We start from the raw sequence: 18,858 nt of genomic DNA, 5'->3' as shown, positions 1-18,858 counted from the left end.
GATTTGATTTGATTTGATTTATTGATTTATTTCAAGCATTGTAGTCAAAGCAATAAAAAAAAATTACACATATTTATCAAACTCATTACAGAAATGATGAAATGCATAGATTAAAAAGACAGAAAACAAAACAAAAATGTCACTTAAATCACATTTGCTTAATTAAATACAGTGATCATTAACTGAAGTATAAGTAGAGTTTGATATATTGCTTGAAAAGGAGTGGGAAGAAGCAAGCTTATATAATCCCACCCCTACTGAGTTCATTCATTTGATAGTTTTACAGAGTTTTAAATCCGGTTCTGATCAGATAGATTCTCTTCAAGTAACAAAATCCATTGCCTAGAAATGATTGATGATCTTCAGAAAACGTTAATTCATGATTTCAGTAAACAGTAACGATACTGATATGTAATAATAATTGATTATCATTAGAACACATGATAACATTAAACCAGAAATTATTGCTACACATTGCAGATCAAGTAAATAAAATCAATAGCTTATTGATTATAATTTAAACATTTCAGTAATCATTATTGCACATTACAATGTAACACTCAGTGGTTGTAATTAAAAGAGCTTTGATTATTTCACCACATATATTTGGAATTATTCAAACACCTGTTGATCCTTAAATCCTCTTATCTTCATATCCTGAAATAATAGTTTCTTTATACATTTTCTTGAATATTTGAATATTTGAACATTGTTTGAGCTCATTACTTAAACTGTTCCAAAGTTTAGTGCCACACACAGACACACAGAAACTTTTCTTTGTGGTTCTTATCAGTTTGATCTTGAAGTTCCTACATCACCTCAGTCTGTAGCCTCCTTCATTTTCTAAGAACTGTTTTTGGATGTTGGATGGTAACAATTTCCAGCTGGCTCTGTATAAAAGTTGCGCAGTGTAAAAATCCACAAGGTCATGTAGTTTTAAAAGTCTTGATTGATAAAATAGATTGTTCGTATGATCAAGATATCCGGCTTTATGTACAACTCTAACGGCTCGTTTTTGAAGTAGAAAGAGAGGATGTAGTGAGCTCTTGTAATTATTCCCCCAAAGTTCTATACAGTAGGTCAAATATGGTAATATTAAAGAACAGTACAAAAAATATCTACTGTTGTATCCTAATATATGTTTAGATTTATTTACGATTGAAATACTTTTTGAGACTTTAGTTTGTATGTGTCCGATGTGTGGCTTCCAACTTAGTTTGTCATCGATAAAAATCCCTAAGAATTTGATTTCTGTAACACGTTCAATTAAGACATTATTTATTACAATTGAGGGCTCTTTATTTGTGTTGTAGTTTCCAAAAAACATCACTTTGGTTTTATTTAGGTTCAAAGACAATTTGTTGTAATCCATCCATAGTTTTATATTATTTAACTCTGTGTTCAACACCTTTATAAGTTCCCTTTGATATTCTGTAGAATAGAATATATTTGTGCCATCAGCAAATAATATGAGTTTCATAAGCTTTGAAACATTGAATATATTATTTATGTAAATATTGAATAGCAGCGGGCCCAGAATTGATCCTTGTGGGACACCACAACTTATCTCTTTGGTTTCTGATGTATATTCATCAATCTTGACAAATTGTTTTCTTCCCGTTAAATAGCTTCTGACCCAAGTTAGCGCTAGTCCTCTTATCCCATACACTTCCAGTTTGTCAAGTAGGATGTCATGATTGAGAGTGTCAAATGCTTTTTTTAAGTCAATGAAAACTCCAGCTGCATATTTCTTTTTGTCCAGAGCATTTGTGATTTCCTCCACAGCATCAATGATAGCCACTGAGGTAGATCTATTTTCTCTAAAACCATATTGGTTTTCATTTATAATGTTGTGTTTTTCAATAAATAAAGCTAATTTATCATTGAATATTTTTTCTAAAATTTTTGAGAATTGTGGAAGAAGAGAAACAGGTCTATAGTTTGTAAATTGGTGTTTGTCTCCACTCTTATAGATGGGAATCACTTTGGCTATTTTCATTTGGTTTGGGAATCTCCCAGTTTGTAATGATAAGTTACATATGTATGTTAGAGGCTTAGCTACACTATGAATGACTTTTTTCACCACCTTCATATCTATATCCTCACAATCTTTTGAGTTTTTACTCTTGAAATTATTCACAATTGATATCAGCTCATTTTCGTTCACATCAGAGAGAAAGATGGAGTGTGGGATCCTTTCGATGGGTGGGTTATTGTCTTTGCTAGTTTTGCATTTTGGAATTTCCGCTGCCAACTCTGGACCCACGTTTATAAAGTAGTTATTGAGACCGTTTGCTGCTTCATTGATATTATAGCTTTGACCCTTCTCATCTGTAAAATAATCTGGATAAGTTCGTTTTTTTGTCCCATTTTTAATGATGTTATTTAATATTTCCCAAACTCGCTTTGCGTTGTATTTATTTTCATTCAGTAGATTGTTGAAGTACACTTTTTTACTGTAACGTGTTATTTCAGTTAGTTTATTTTTATATGACTTATATCTTTGTTCACTTTCTCTTGTCCTCTGTTTTAAGAATTTTTTATAGAGGTTATTTTTCTTTTTACAAGCATTTTGTAGACCGCTGGTTAACCAAGGGCATTTGGCATATTTGTTCTTGAATTTATAAATTGGACAGTTCTTATTGTAAAGTGACCTAAATATTTCTAAAAAACATTTATAAGCAATATCGACATCTTTCTCTCTGTACACAGAGTTCCAGTTTTGTCTGGATAAGTCATTATTCAGAGCATTCATGGTTTTTTCATTTCTTAGCCTTTTGTAGACTGGTTCTTTTATAATTTTCTTTGTCTTCACCTTGATGTCAAATAGTGCAAAAACTGGTAAATGATCAGTTATGTCACATATCATTAGTCCACTCATATGAGTGTATTCTATATTATTTGTAAAAATATTATCAATGAGAGTAGCACTTTGAGTAGTGATTCTGCTGGGTCTTGTTATGGTTGGATATAAACTCATAGCATACATTCTGCTGACAAAGTCGTCGGTGGCTTTATGTTTGCTGGGGTTTATCAGATCCATATTGAAGTCTCCACAGATGTATAATATTTTGTTATTTAGAGAGGTAAACATCTTTTCCATCCAGTCACTGAACACTTCTAAGCTTGACCCTGGCAACCTATAAACACAGCCTATAATGACATTTTTCCCTGAATTGTTACATATTTCAATTGTAAGACATTCCAGTATTCCATCCACTGCGACAGACAATTTATCAAATACTGTAAACTTTGTATTTTTTTCCACATATATTGCGACTCCTCCACCTTTTTTGTTTACTCTGTTCACATAGTTAAGTTCATAGTTTTCCAATTCAAAGTCAGCGTCCTTGTTGCGGCTGAACCAAGTCTCAGATATGGTTATGATATCAAAGGAATGCCCGATGTTCTGTAAATAGTCCTTGATGTCTTCAAAGTTGGTATACATGCTTCTGCTGTTAAAGTGAATGATTGACAGTTTTTCTTCTGGGTTAACAGAGTTTTTAAAGTCATCCATGCTGTAATATTTGCAGTCCATATTAACAGTGGAAAAGAATTGATCAGGGTGGATGTCTTGAAGGTTGTTGTCATTATCACTGAATATTTTAAGGTCGGTTTGCTCACCATTCAGATCTCTCTGAGAGTTGTGGTTGCAGGTGACTGTTGAAGAAAAAGTGTTGTTTTTTTTAGAAGCCATGGATAGTAGAGTTTGTCTCCTCATCTTGTAAGACCAGCATCTTCACGTATCTCTTGTTTAGACTGTAGTGGGTAAATATTTTTCCAAATCTTGCAGGCTCCTGATAAGAACAACCTTGGACTGCTCAGGGGAGCCACAGAGTTTGGCATAAATTTTACAGTCTTTTACCCAGGTTCCTTGAATTTTCCCCTGTTTTTTCAAGTAACGTGCTCTTCTGGCGATGTCGGCATTCCTTTTCGTGAGGTTTTCATTCATGAAAACGTTGGTTCCCCTCAGATTTCTTCCTTGCTTCAATAAAGCTGCTTTGTGTTTCCGATTGACAAACTTTAAGAGGATTGCTGGTTTGTCGGTGTCTCTTTTCCTGGGAAGCGTTCTGCAGATCTCCACATTGTTGGTGTCCAGAGAAATTCCATTGGACTTAAGGAAGTCCTCCACCTGTTTTTCCACAGAGCTCGTCTCCTGCTCGTCGGATTCCTCACCGTTCCCAGTGGTCACTGCATGCGCGTATGACCGGGGTTTGATTTTCAATCCGGTGATTATCACATCGTTAGATCTGGAGATCTGCTCTTGGTCATCCATTCGTTTCTCGATTATATCCATCCTGTTGAAGCACTGCTCCTGCAGAGCCCGGACCTGCTTCACCTCTCCGATAGCATCCAGAATTTGTCCGTGAACAATCTTCACAGCTTTGATCTCTTCCAGCACAAAATCAAGTGTCTTCCTCAAGTCCTCATATTCCTCAGACACTGGGTATCTTCTCGGCATGTTTAGGAATTGCTTTTCTCAATATTTACGCTTTTATGCGGTAAATAGAGTTGAGAACTGCAGCTGCTCTATACCTGCGTGGCGTCTTCTCCGAGAGCCGGAAGCTTTTCTCCATTCAATGTTAGAAAGAAACAGAAAACAGAAAGCAGATGATCTTGGAACAAAGCTCTGATTTTTGAGTTCAACTGTTTAGCAGAAGTGAAGCAGAAACTCCCCAGAGGAGATTTGAAGCCATAAGGAGGATGAAGAGTCAAAGGAGGAGCTCTGCAGAAAGCCCTGAATCACATGCAAAGCCCAGATGCTACTGCATCAAACACTACTGCCATTCCACTGAGCATCTATTTTTTGATAGATGGTACGATATGCATTATTGGCTCTTCCCCAAGACTCCATTTTTTTTTTTTTGGACGACCTGCTCTGACCTGAGCTAAACTGCCGCCCCTTTTTGCAGACTTTTCTATGAAGGACATCATTTTGGGGTTTATTTTAGAAAACAAAAACTCAGAAATGATTTGAAATGTTATAATTATCCTGGATAAATTCTATAGAAACACATTCCTTAAAATCAATTGTTTTTGTTTTTAATGAGGTGATCTTATAATAGTAAAACTTGTTTTCCCTGACATGACACTAAATTAAGAGGTTCTATGTGTTTTATCAATCCTCCCAAATGCAGGAATGGTATTAATAATAATAAGTAAAAGTATTAATAAATCTATTATCAGAACTGTTGATCATTAAGTTTAAAACACATTCTTATCTTTTTCATGCACAGCAGTACTTAGTTCCTGTTCAGAAACAAAGTTCTTCAATTTCAGAACTGCAAGTAAATCTGCTGCATCATTTATTTTGGAGGGAACTTGAATGTTCTGCTGTCAGAGTAAATTAATCTACAAAGACTGGAAGAAATTCAATACAAAGATTCATTTACAATTAACTTCTTTATTAAAGAACTTTAATATTGTATTTTATTTGTTTGTTTGTTTCTAAACTACTGTTCTAAACTACTTACTGTTTGTAAACTAAAATACAACCTTCCTTTAAGCACTATTTTGTTGAAATAGAAATAAAAATGTAAAAGGTAAAATATTTTTGTAGTTACATTACTAAACAGTTAAATCAATGCACAGCTCAGGAACAGAAACATTCAGAATTTTATTTCTCACAGATCCAGTTTTTGTCGTTTGTTCTGGGCTGTTGTGTCCATTTCCCGTCAGCACTTAAGGTCACTGCATAGTAGTAGTTGTTCGGATCTTTTGAAAACATATCATCCCAGAACCTGTGATAAAACATTATTATTACCTCTGGTCTAAATTCAGTTCATAAACTGGTCTGAATTAGGATGTTACAAAAATTTTCTGTATTTTTTTAAAGGATTTCACACATTTACAATCAGGCTCAGTCATAAAGAATGTATTTAGTAACATTGTCAAAGAAACAAAGTCTTACGTTTCTGTCAGTGGTGATCCATCCACCCATTTCCATTCAGATTTCTGTGATGACCCTTCAGCAAACAGACCGATCCAGGATGTTTCATTCTGATTCAATGTAGAAACAAACTCCTAGAAACAAAAGAAAATGTTCTTTCTTAATACATTCTCTCCATCTTGGTTTCCTTTCACACTAAATGTCCAGTAAAAAAATGTCTGGTCTTTAATTTAATTCAATTCAATTTTATTTGTATAGCCCAAATTCACAACAACAGTCGTCTCGATGGGCTTCGTATCGGTAATTGAAAAAGTTAAACATGAACTCAAAAGGATCACGAATACAAAGAGTTCAATAGGAAAATACTAAAATTAACTAACAAACTGACTAAGCTATACTGGCATCCCTGTACTTAGACCCCCCTTCGCGGTAAGGAAAAACTCCTAAAAAACCAGATTCCGGAAAAAACGAAGAAACCTCAGGGGTGCCCACATGAAGGAGGGATCCTCCCCCAGGACGGACAGGCAATTTACCAGAACTCAAAGAGAAGAATTTACTTATCTAAATCTACAACTACATATATAAAAGTCCAGCAGATGAGCTTCTGGGAGCTTATTCCATAAAACAGGGGCTTGGTGACTAAACGCTCTTCCACCAACCATACTTTTACTAATTCTAGGAACCACAAGCAGTCCTGCATTTTGCGAGCGAAGTGTTCTCATTGGATGGTAAGGGACTATGAGGTCCTTAATATAGGACGGGGCCATTCCATGTGAGACCTTATAGGTTAACAGGAGGATCTTGAACTTGATTCTAGAATCAACTGGGATCCGGTGAAATGAAACTAACACAGGAGTGATGTGATCTCTTCTGCTAGTTCCTGCTAACAATCTAGCTGCTGCGTTCTGAACAAGCTGGAGACTTCTTAAGGAACTCTTAGGACACGCTGCTAACAAGGAGTTACAGTAATCCAGCCTCGACGTAACAAATGCATGGATGAGTTTTTCAGCATCACTCTTAGAAAGTATATTTCTGATCTTAGCAATATTCCGCAGGTGAAAAAAGGCAGTTCTACACGCCTGAGATATGTGAGCCTTAAATGATAAATCCTGGTCAAATAAAACCCCAAGGTTTCTAACTGTGGAATTGGGGGCTATACTTATGCCATCCAGGGAGACTATCTGAGCAGACAGAGCATCTCTGAGGTTTTTAGGACCTAGTATAATGACCTCAGTTTTTTCTGGGTTCAAGAGGAGGTAATTTAAACTTTAGGATTCATCTGTTCTGGATAATTATCCTAAAAACTGAGAGAAACTTCATCTGAGGAACAAAATCTGACTTTCTTTGATGCAGATTTCTGTTCATTTATTTAGTTTTTGCTTCTTGTTTTGTCTTCAGGGCCAACAGTCCATTTCTACTGAATCCCAGTTTAGCCTATTTGGAATTGAAGACATTAGAAGTGGGAAAAAGAGTTTCTGTGTTCCATCACAACGTTTCTTTGAAATGTTGCTGAAAGACAAACATGAAATCTGAGTTGTTGAGGAGAATTTCAGCTGGAATCCATCAGCATCCAGACAACAGCAGCACACATACAGGTGGAGAATCCAAGACACAAGAAGCTGGAAGGAACTAGTGTGAACACACCCACCTGTTCCTCTTTGCTGTTTACCACCACCAGATCAGATCCATTTTTCTGACAGAAATCCCTACTGTTAATCCAAGTTTTCTTCTCAGTAGATTTATAGTAGCAGCTGCATCCAAATCTCATCCATCTTTCAGGACACCGTTTTCCTTCAAAGACTGATATACAAAAATACTGCAGGGTTTACTTTCTGGTTTCATCTTTATTTTCTACTAAAACTTTCCAGTTCAGTTCAAAGGTAAACATGATCCAAACAAACTGATATCATCCATTAGTTTTCCGTCTTTTCTCACCTTCAATCTGATTTTTCAGCTGTTTTATTTCATCCCAAAGAGTTTTGTTGATGCCTGAAAGACAGTAGAAGTCCATTAATTATTTATTTGTACTAAAATGAACAATCACATGGCCTTCAACAGATATGAAGCAATCTTCACTTTAGCGGGGGGGTCGGTCATGATGCAGAGGTGGAGCAGTTTAGGCAGGTTTGATTCCCAATCTGCCTGCCATGTGTTACAGTGTCCTTTGGTAAAACACTGGTATTTTGCCAAAGACGTTTAATTCTGCCTTTTAATGCGATGTGTTGAGAAGTGTCTCTTCCCTTGGCAGCCGGTTCACTGCATGTCTGCATTTACAGTTGGAAGAGAACACTTCTCATTAAAAGTTAGAAAAAAAACAATCTTTTTTCTTAAGAAATGCATTTGTAGTTCACTCTCTGTGTTAATACAAAATAATTGAGATACTCGCTGTCACATTTGAACATTAATTAGAAGATTTATTGAGGCAAAGGTTTTGTGTCCTCATGAGTGATAAAGGCGTCTCAGTCATAGTCTGGATGTCAGCAGAGACTCTTTGAACTCATTAGAAAACATGAACACGGTACAAAAAACCTTCACATTGAATGAACATAAAATAATGATGGAAAGGATGTCCACCTGATTAGGTAGCTTTATTTGAACAAAAATGAATCATATTGGTCCTACTTAATATACCTAGGTTGGGTCAACTTAATGTATTTAGATTCAACCTAATACATTTAAGTTGATTCAATTTAAATACTTTAGTGGGACCCAACTTAACTTAAAATTTGTTATTTTTATGTTATTTTTTCTTTAATTTTTTGATTTTTTTATAGTTTCAACCAATGGGCCTCATATTGTCCAAATCAAAGACATGAATGACCCAGCAATGTCTCGCATCACAAGTCAGGACTCCACGTGTCGTGACCCCTGCCTTTAATCTTAGGACATTCAGTGCTTTTCCGCTCAAGGGGGTTGTTCATCATCCTCTCCCAAACTCTAACTCATGGTGCAGAAGAAAAAAAAAGAAAGACAAAGAAAATGCTATCCCACAATTCCTTGCGCTGCAGTACGTTATGACGCATTGATAGCTTTACACCAAAGTTACACCAACTTAATTCAATTAAGTTGATTGAAAATAAAAAAACTGTCAGACAACTACGTGATTTCTTAAGTTCAATGAACTCAAGGATTTATTTTCACCAAACTAAATAATTAAGTTAGATCAATGTAAAAAAGTTTAACTTTCCAACTACAGCCCAAATACTCTTTTTAGAGTGCTGCAACTAATTTGAAAGATGTTGGTTCAACAAAATGAGACTATGCATTCCTTAACTTCCCAATGTGGAATTATTGTACATGGAAACTTGTAAAATGCGAATAAGAAGACGCGCTCAACGTGGGCGGGGTTAACATTCTACAGTGTTCAGACATTCTGCGACGAAATGAGGCCTTCCGCTCTCATCTGTCTGCCCAGCTGTTGGACAGGACAAGTATAAAAAAATAAAATAAAAGAAAGACATTCTGCAATGTTGAGCGTTCCCCAGGCCGCAGCCAGGTGTAGTTGAGGAATCTCACATAATCTCGTGATATCGTGACGTAATCTAGGTATGATCCAATTTAATGGTATCATGTTGGATCAACATAATTGAAATGAGTAACTATTAATTAGACCAGTCACACACACACACATGCACACACTGAAGGAGGAGGGTTTGGGGAAGAGAAGGAGGAAGATGAGAATGTGTGCCCTGTCTAGGCTACCCCACCTTGGTGGGACACAGCCTAAAAATCCACAATCACTTCTATTATGGACCAAACAGGAAATGTCACCCATGATCCGTTCAAAATCAATATCGCGTTTAAAGACTTTTATCAAAACTTATACACATCACAGATCAATCTATCAGAGCAAAGCATCAACTAATTTCTTAATAATGTAAACCTACCCAGGTTATATGAAGATCAAATCACAAATTTAGACTCTCCGCTCATGTTGTCTGTACTTCATGAAGCTCTGTTACTTATGCCTAATGGTAAAGCACCAGAGCCTGACGGCTTTCCTGCTGAGTTTTATAAAGAATTCTGGAAAAACCTGGCACCAACGTTTTATAAAACGGTCACATTTATCAATGAAAGCCAATCGCTACCACCTAACATGAACTTGGCCAACCTAAACCTTCTTCTAAAACCAGACAAAGACCCCACTAGTCCTTCAAGCTTTCGCCCCATTAGTACTAGCACAGAGAATAGAAAAAATAACTCCTCACATAATTCACTTCGATCAAACTGGATTCATCAAAGACAGACACTCGGATGACAATATCCGCAGACTCGTTAACATAATAGACTTTGCCACCATTAAAAACCAGGAAATGACGGTACTATCGCTGGATGCTGAAAAAGCTTTGGACAGAGTAAACTGGAAGTTCCTTATTGCTGCCCTCCATAAGTTTGGGTTTGGAGAATCATTCGTCAATTGGATTAATGTATTATATCACAACCCCAATGCATCAGTTAAAACTAATAAACAGACTTCCAACAGGTTTTTTCTTGGAAAAGGAACCAGACAGTGTTGTCCACTCTCCCCTTCTCATTTTGCTATATTTATTCTAGCTGCAGCTATAAGACAGAATGAGAGCATTAAAGGAATTAAAACTAAACACAGCCATCATAAAATTAGTCTATGTGCAGATGACATATTACTGTTTTTAAGTAAATCACATTCTGTAAATGAAACAGCAACAATTATTTATGAATTTTCCTCCATTAATTGTAATAAATCTGTTTTAATACCACTGAACAGTAACGCGGAGCAAAGACTCACAATACCAGTCAAATCAGGCAATATCAAATATCTAAGTATTTATTTGTCCACCAAATTATCAGAACTGGTGCAGCTAAACCACACCCTATTACTGAAAAGCATACAGGACAATCTAACACGCTGAGTCAGCCTGCCTCTGTCCCTCATGGGCAAGGTAGCCACGGTTAAAATGAAAATCTTACCCAAAGTTAATTATCTGTTCTCAATGATTCCCACACAACCGCCACTAAAATGGTTCAAAACATTAGACTCATCCATATCAAGCTTTTTATGGAACAACAAACCTGCAAGAATTAGTCTAAAAACTTTAAAATCTGCAAAAAGCTGTGGAGGCTTAGAATTACCTAACTTCCACAGTTACTTTCTTGCAAATAGATTACAATACATCTTACAATGGTTAAAAAATAATCCAGAAACCAACTCATGGTTAGACTTGGAACAGGCGTTATGTGGAAAGATCAACCTGTCTCAGCTACCATTTATTAGCCAAACAGTTAAAAAACAGGACTGTTTCCAAAGTATTAATATAAATGCCACTTTAACAGCCTGGTGGGAATTTCTCAAAATATCAAACTCGTCAATTCAACGTGCAAAATGACACCCATCTGGAACAACCTGGACATCCTTATAAACAAAAAAATGATACACTTCCCATCTTGGGAAGCTGGGGCATAACATTACAAGAGCACTTAATTATTGATGGAAGATTCATAACTCCCCAGGAACTACAAGACAAACATGGAATAAATAACTTCTTATAATATCAGCAACTTAAATCTATTATTACTAAAAGGTTAAATACCAAGACAACGATTTGACCGTTGACAATTTGACCATGTACCTCGTCTCTGCTCCTGCTCCTACACCTGGCTGTGGTTCCTGTCTCTGGCTCGACTTGCGCCTTTGACTGTCCCCCCCAACCACGGCTGGATGAAGCTCGACTGCTGGACTTTATATATGTAGTTGTAGATTTAGATAAGTTAATTCTTCTCTAAGAGTTCTGGTAAATCGCCTGTCCGTCCTGGGGGAAGATCCCTCCTTCATGTGGGCACCCCTGAGGTTTCTTCCTTTTTTCCGGAATCCAGTTTTTTAAGAGTTTTCCCTTTCCGCGAAAGGGGGTCTAAGGGCAGGGATGTCCAGTTTAGTTTAGTCAGTTTGTTAGTTCATTTTAGTATTTTCCTATTGAACTCTATGTATTCATGATCCTTTTGAGTTCATGTTTTACTTCGAAGCCCATCGAGACGACTGTTGTTGTGATTTTGGGCTATACAAATAAAATTGAATTGAATTGAATTGAATTTAAAGCCAACAGAAGTAGTTCCCTCTTTGATTAATTTTTCAATGAATAAAACTCTCTCCAAAATATACAAACTCTTATGCAACCTAGATAATACCATTTCAGATGCAGATGCGGATGCAGATTTGAGCATCAGCACAGATGAAAGCTTCTGGTCAGAAATGTGTCTAAACACCTTTAAACTGACAAAAAGTCCAAATTTGCAGCTTATCCAATAACCCAGTATATCACACATTTGTGAGCACTGTGACAGTAATTTACCCAACAGCTACATGCATGCACTATGGTTCTGCACACCTGTCCAGGCTCTCTGGCAGCAGGTATGTGCCGATCTATCAGTCTGGCTTAAGGTTTCAATCACAGCTTCACCGCCACTTTGCGTGCTTGGTGACATGAGTGCCATCGATATACAAGGAGGATTAGGCTCTATCATTTTCATAACTCTTTGCATTGCTAAAAAAACTATTTTAATAAATTGAAAAAAACAAGAAAAATATTAATGTAAGTCAATACAGAAATCTGCTGTTTGAACAAGTAACCTTGAAGGAATTCAGTCTCTCTGGTCTCGCATAGCTAACTCCATGACTTACGGGGAGGGGGGCCCAGTCGTCGCTGCTCCTTGTCTTTCTGGCGTGGTTCAGGGTGGGGGCCCGGGCCTTCCGGTGCCCGGTGGGGGGCGGTAGGGACTCCGTTAGTTGGGAGGTTGGGTCTGGGGCCTGGGTGGGGCGGGCTGGGCTCGGGTGTGTGTGTGTGGGGGGGGGGGGGGGGGGGGGGGGGTTGAGCGATGGCCTGCCTTGGGGGGTGATCTTTTTGCCTGTGCTGTAGGCGGGGGGGGGGGGGGGGTCGGAGGGCCCTACTCGAGGGGGGGTTCCAGCGCACCTGCACCTGGGGCTGGGATCACTCCTTCCCTGACCCTTGGACGGGGTGGGGCAACCCTCTTGGGGCCTGCGGTCGCTCTGGGTGACTGGAGCAACATCCTCCAGCGAGAAACGGACATCAAGGGGCGGAGTCAATTGTCAAAGTCTGACAGGTCAATTGACAGGTCAATCTGACAGGTGACTCCGCCTCAGTCACACTCATCTGTTTTTAAAGACGTCACACACCACCACCTGATGACGACCCTGACGAAGGCAGCAGGTATTCCGCCATAACATATAAGGTACGACATGACAAAACAAACTGTCTGATAAAAAATAATTTAAAAACTCATTTTTAGAAACAGTTTGTTCAACATTTTGACTAAATATTTAGAAATCTATTTTACCTGATAGTTCAGTCTGCAGGTGATTGTTACTGATTTTCAGTTGATTCTTACTGGTTTTCAGTCTGTTCTTTTCCAAAGACACCAGCAGATCTGTAACAGAATCACTTTGATATAAATCAAAAGAAGATATTTCATGATTTCTGTAAGACATTGTTGTCATGGTAACAAAAAGATTACTGGTTGTGTTCATTTCTTCTGTATCTAAAAGGAAACTGACTAGACAAAAACAAATACTTTTAATACCACAGAAAGATAGAATGACCTAAAAACTGAATATTAGATGTCAGAAATAAAATGTTCAATTCTTACGGCGAGTCATGAGTCCAGCCAGAATCAGAAAACAGAAAACTCCCAGAGAAAACTTGAAAACTCTGAAACAGTTTCTTCTCTCAGCTTGAAGATTCTTCTGCTTCTGATTTCCTAAAAAGCAGATTTAGTTGATTTCCAGAATTCTATTCAAACCAAAGTCATGCATGCTACAATTTCTTCCTGACTGAACAGTATTGCAGCAATGTCTCTTTCTAGAAGGACAAAAAGGGAAGTTCTTTATTTGAACATGATGATTATTTAGAATCTACTTTTCCAAATGTCATTGTTTTACTAAATAATCCAAATATCAGAGAAATAACAGTGATTTGGTCCAAATGATCTGAGGTTGGTATGTAATAATATTGTAGTATTTAGTCTGAAGTTTTTCTGCTCACCAGTTTGTTGTAATCCATGATCAGAGTGCTGCTCTTCATCATCTAACATCTCCACTTCACTTTGTTCACTTCCATCTGGATGAAGATTTCTGCTAAATTTCACTCTCCAATCTGCTGCAGCTTCAGTTTGTGTGGACATCTTTAGAGATCAAACTAACTGAGCAGACTTCACTGTTTCCTGATGAAAGCAGTCAGCTCTGAACTGCAAACATTCAGGAAGTAGCAGCAGAACAAACTCCACTCATGTCATTCACTCTTTCATGCACTGATGCTGCAGAGAGACTCCCATTCAAATCAACTACAACCATTGGAAGAACTTCAACACAAACATTCAGTTACTATCAACTATATGTTTGAAAAGTCATTTACAACATGAATATATTCTATTTTATTTGTTTATTTTATTTTTTTCTTTCCTGACTCTACATGAGTTTCCTGTTGTCACCCAAAGACTAAAAGAAAAAAGTGTTACATCTGTCAGAAGTGCTAACTCTTTCAGTACCAGAGAAAACAAAGTTGATGACATTCAAATAACAGAAGTGACTTTAAGGTTTAACAGTGCAACATTATAAAAGAACAGAAGAACATCTGCGACCTGCATGACTAAGTAAATGAAACCATATAAATAAATAATGCTAGCCCTGGTCTGGGTGTCTGGCTGGATAGCCCGGGTGGAGTCCCCATATCTGCTATGCCGGTCGGGGGGGGGGGGGGGGGGGGGGGGGGGGGTCGTGGTGTGGGAAAGGCTAGACACTCTCCCTCTTTTTACATTCAATCATCCACCTCTGCAGAACAGAAACACCCACCTGAGCACAGGTGTCAGCTCACCTTTACACATCTAGTTTTTGTGACTGCGAATGAAATGCAGACAAAGATGTGTTGGTTTGTGTGCATATGTGTGTGTAACTATAGTTGTGTTGAGTACATGTTGACAAGATTGTATGTGAAGATTTTTGGAACCAATAGGTATGTTTGTAACACCTGAGTATGTGTGTGGACAGGCCCCGCCCCTTTTGACTAACATGTACTTCAGACAGTAATAATGATAATCCTCCAGCATCTTGTTGTTAATGATTTTACCCCCCCCCCACACACACACACACACACACACACACACATACACACACACCACCACTACCAATTCTGTAATCATCCTCAGAACAGAACATGATTTTACCTTTGTGTGGTGTTTGGGTCTGTGGGACCCCTTTTCTATTTTTATTTATAGAAAATGACCCAAAAAATATAATTTTTAAAGCTAAAGTCATTTGTCTTGACTCAAGTTTCAAGAAGTTGATATAAATCACAGAATCCAGAGCCGGGATCCTTCATGTTTTCCAACCAACCTGCCTATAAAGCTCATTATTGGTTAAACACACCTGATTCCAGGTAATCAGCAGCAGATGAGACAGCATTTCTGAAAAACCAGCAGGAGGCCATACCTCCAGGCCTGGAGTTTGACCCCCCTGCTGTACACCCCCCCTACACATTCATATTACATACAGGCTGTTTGGGTCCACTGGACCAGAGGTTAAAACAGTCTGGACAGTGAATGTCCTGTGTGTCTTCACTCTGTCTTCCTCCTTTCTGAGGCTAAATATTTCTGAAAATAAATGTGAATTGTGTGAGGATGCACTTGGGTGTGTTAATACGTTTAGTTTAGGACATTTCTTTTATTTATTTCTTCTTCTCTGACTCTACTTGAGTTTCCTGTTCTCACTTAAAGACTAAAAACAGAAAAAGTGTTTCATCTGTCAGAGGTGCTAACTCTTTCAGGACCAGAGAAAACATCAGCAAAGTTAGTGAGAACAGAGACTGAGACCTTTTTGAACCTCATTCAACCAGTTTTCAGTTTGAGAATTTGAACCTGGAGTACAACCAGAGACTCAGAAGAACTGGAGAAAGCCTGGAAGGTGAAGGTGATAGTGGTTCCCATGGTAACCTCTAATCTGGAGTAGTGGCTACAGCAGATCATGGAAAAACCTCAGACATGTCAGTCCAGAAAAGGCAGTGCTTGAAACAGCTAAGATGCTGTGCAGGACCCTCAAGCTCCCAGAACCCCAGCTTCAATGCTCAGAAGCAGCAATGAAGTGTAAAAACACTACACCTCCAATGTCTTTCTTTTCTTTTTTTGTTGTTCCTAGTTTTCTATTAAATTGGACGGACAATTCCTAACTAAGAATAAATGGGTTTTTACAATAGCAAAGTATTAAAAAATCTCTTGCTGTGTGCACAGGAAATGTTACTTTTTCTATTACTTTAGGGAAGTTCTGTTCAGTTTTTTCCATCTCTTCAGTTTGACTCTAACAGGAAATGGTTTCTAATGAAATGTGCTGTTAACAGTTTGGTCATTTCTAGATCCATTCCTTCTGTTTCTAAGAAAGACGGCTGCAAATAGCAGCAGCAGCTCAGTTCATCTGCAGCTTTCTGCCAACAAGCTTGCTGCTTCAATTCCATCCTGTGACCTGCTTGTGGTGACACTTGCATGCCTCATAGGTCTTTGCTTGACATATGTAGGTGAGATCTACATTTCTCATGGAGAACATGCAGAACAAAGACTGTTGCATGCTCTGGAACTTTCAGTGCTGCCTGGTCTTTGAGTTGAAAACCCTTCAAGTTTCAGCATTTAAAGCAGGGGGGTCATAATCCAGGCCTGGAGGGCCGGTGTCCAACATGTTTTCCAACCAACCTGCCGTTGAAGCTCCTTATTGGCTAAACACACCTGATTCCAGGTCATCAGCAGCAGATGAGGCAGGATTTCTGGAAAACCAGCAGGAGGCCGGCCCCCCAGGCCTGGAGTTTGACAATAGAAACATCAATCTGCATGAAAGCTCTAGATTGGGCCCTCTTGTGGTTGCAGACAAAAGGTCCCCACCAAGAAGGGATTTACAAACTATATAGCAGCAGTTCTTTCAAACCAATGTTAATAGGCAAGGCAAGGCAAGTTTATTTGTATAGCACAATTTGTACACAAAGTAATTTAAGGTGCTTCACAAAACAGAAAAATGCATTAAAATCACAATACATCATAGAAATAATCAACGTGAAATTTACTTTAAGGCCGTTACAGTAGTCTAACCTACTGGAGACTAGGGCTGAAACGATTCCTCGAGTTACTCGAGTTACTCGATTACAAAAATTCCTCGAGGCAAAAACTCTGCCTCGAAGCCTATTGATTACAAAAAGAATCGATAGCTGCAGCCCTACTGGACACAAATGCATGAATAAGTCTCTCCAGGTCTGGCTTTGACACTATGTTTTTGATTTTGGCAATGTTTTTCAGATGGTAAAATGCTGCTGATGTTAAATCCAATATTTCCCTGGTAGTCGGTGTTGGACCTGAGACCAGGAGTTGGTTCTCCTGGTTCTGGGTAAATCTTTACCCGTCTGTTTTGGTGAAGAACCACCAGAAGACTTGCATGTGTCCAGCCTGCAGGAGATGAAGGCAGAAATCAGCTTCACTAGATCCTATCTGGATTTCAGATCCAAGTCTCACTGCTTTAATCTGCTGAAAGACCGGTTTAGTTGGGGTTTGGATCTCCCTTTAAACTCAGGTCTGAGTCTTTTTGTTCTCATCTTGGTTGAGCAATACTGCCCTCTAATGAGCAGCGTTTAGAACTACATGCTTGATCCTCTTCAGTCTTGGTTGAACTTCTGAGAGCATCTTAGAAATGAAAGGAGTCAAAATTCTTGACATCATCCAGCCGTTCAGACATGGACGGTCTGACGATACAGCATGAAAACAGCTGTTTGACTGTTTTCTATTGTTTTAGTGACAAAGCATGGAAGCTTTCAATTCTTTTCAAGTGTCTGGGAACTAGACAGGACATAAAACATGAGGGAAAGAAAATCAAATATAAACAACTCAACTAATTATTTTAGTTTTTACTTTTTGATTTTAATTTTATTTATTTATTTTCCATTAGATTTGGATTCAGCTGCTACAAATCTACTTTCATAAAAACTTGGATTAACAGTGGAAGTTTCTGTTATTTTAAAGGGGCTGATCTATTTGTCTTTCAATCTCATAATTTCACGTCACAATCATTTTATGAAGTATCAACATTTTTACCTTTAAATTACTTTGTTAAATTATGTTAAACAAAAAATTTCGCTTCCTGTCTTTTCCTATCAGGTTGTGAGGATTGTTCTGCTGAAGCTGGTTTAGTCTGTTCTGTTTCTTGGTTTGGATCATGTTCTGTCTTGAGTTGTCTCCTGTCGTCACACCAGGTTCATGTTGATGATCATCCACAGCTGTTTTAATTTCTGTTCATGACCCCCCCACAGTATATTAGTGTCTGGTTTTTAGCTCATCTGCTTCTTCAAGCTTTTCTTGCTCCTTTGGTTCTGTTGGGTCAAAGTTTCTGTGAGTTTCTGACTCCAAGGCTGGTCTCCTGCATACTGGGTCCTACAGCAGCAGTTCCTGACATCAGACATGAGGAGCTTCATATCTGGGACTTTCTGTCTTTCTGTGACTCATGTTTTCCACCTGCTGTCAGTCTGGATGCTGATGGATGGAACTGTTTTCAGATCCTGATTATTGCAGAAATCTCGATTTAACTTTACAGCTTTAAAACTTTAAAGACAAAGTAAACGCTTGCTTCTTTTTCTCTCTTAAAAAAACAATTATTTGTTAGTAGAGAAGCAGTTTGAGAAAATGTAAAAGAAACAAGAGAACCAAACAGGCTAAAAAGTGTCTAAAATGAAGCAAAAATAAAACGTAATGATCATTGTAATGTAGGACTTTAGGGTTTGTAAAAAGTGTTTAATCTGGAGGAGTGGCTACAGCAGATGATGGAAAAACCTCAGACATGTCAGTCCAGAAAAGGCAGTGCTAGGAACAGCTAAGATGCTGTGCAGGACCCTCAAGCTCCCAGGCCTCTGGGAGAGAACCCCAGCTTGGAGGAGAAGCAACCTGCAGATGTATTGAAACATCCA

The 18,858-nt window shown here is 38.2% G+C and overlaps 1 non-coding gene across 1 annotated transcript; it reads right to left on the bottom strand.

The window, feature by feature from the left end:
• Positions 1-5,593: 5,593 nt before the first annotated feature.
• LOC111946279 (uncharacterized) lies at positions 5,594-14,471 on the bottom strand. The gene is made up of 7 exons (XR_013658954.1): positions 13,921-14,471; positions 13,526-13,636; positions 13,217-13,306; positions 7,826-7,879; positions 7,539-7,690; positions 5,912-6,024; positions 5,594-5,741 (listed from the first exon to the last, which is right to left on the bottom strand). It is a non-coding gene; the product is annotated as an uncharacterized LOC111946279 (transcript).
• Between the last annotated feature and the right edge of the window lie 4,387 nt (positions 14,472-18,858).

This window comes from Oryzias latipes, chromosome 11, assembly GCF_053564925.1.
Source record: "Oryzias latipes strain Hd-rR chromosome 11, Olatipes_Hd-rR_3.1".
NCBI lineage: Eukaryota > Metazoa > Chordata > Actinopteri > Beloniformes > Adrianichthyidae > Oryzias > Oryzias latipes.
Note: the sequence above shows the minus strand (reverse complement) of the source record. Positions and strands in the feature narration are given on the sequence as shown.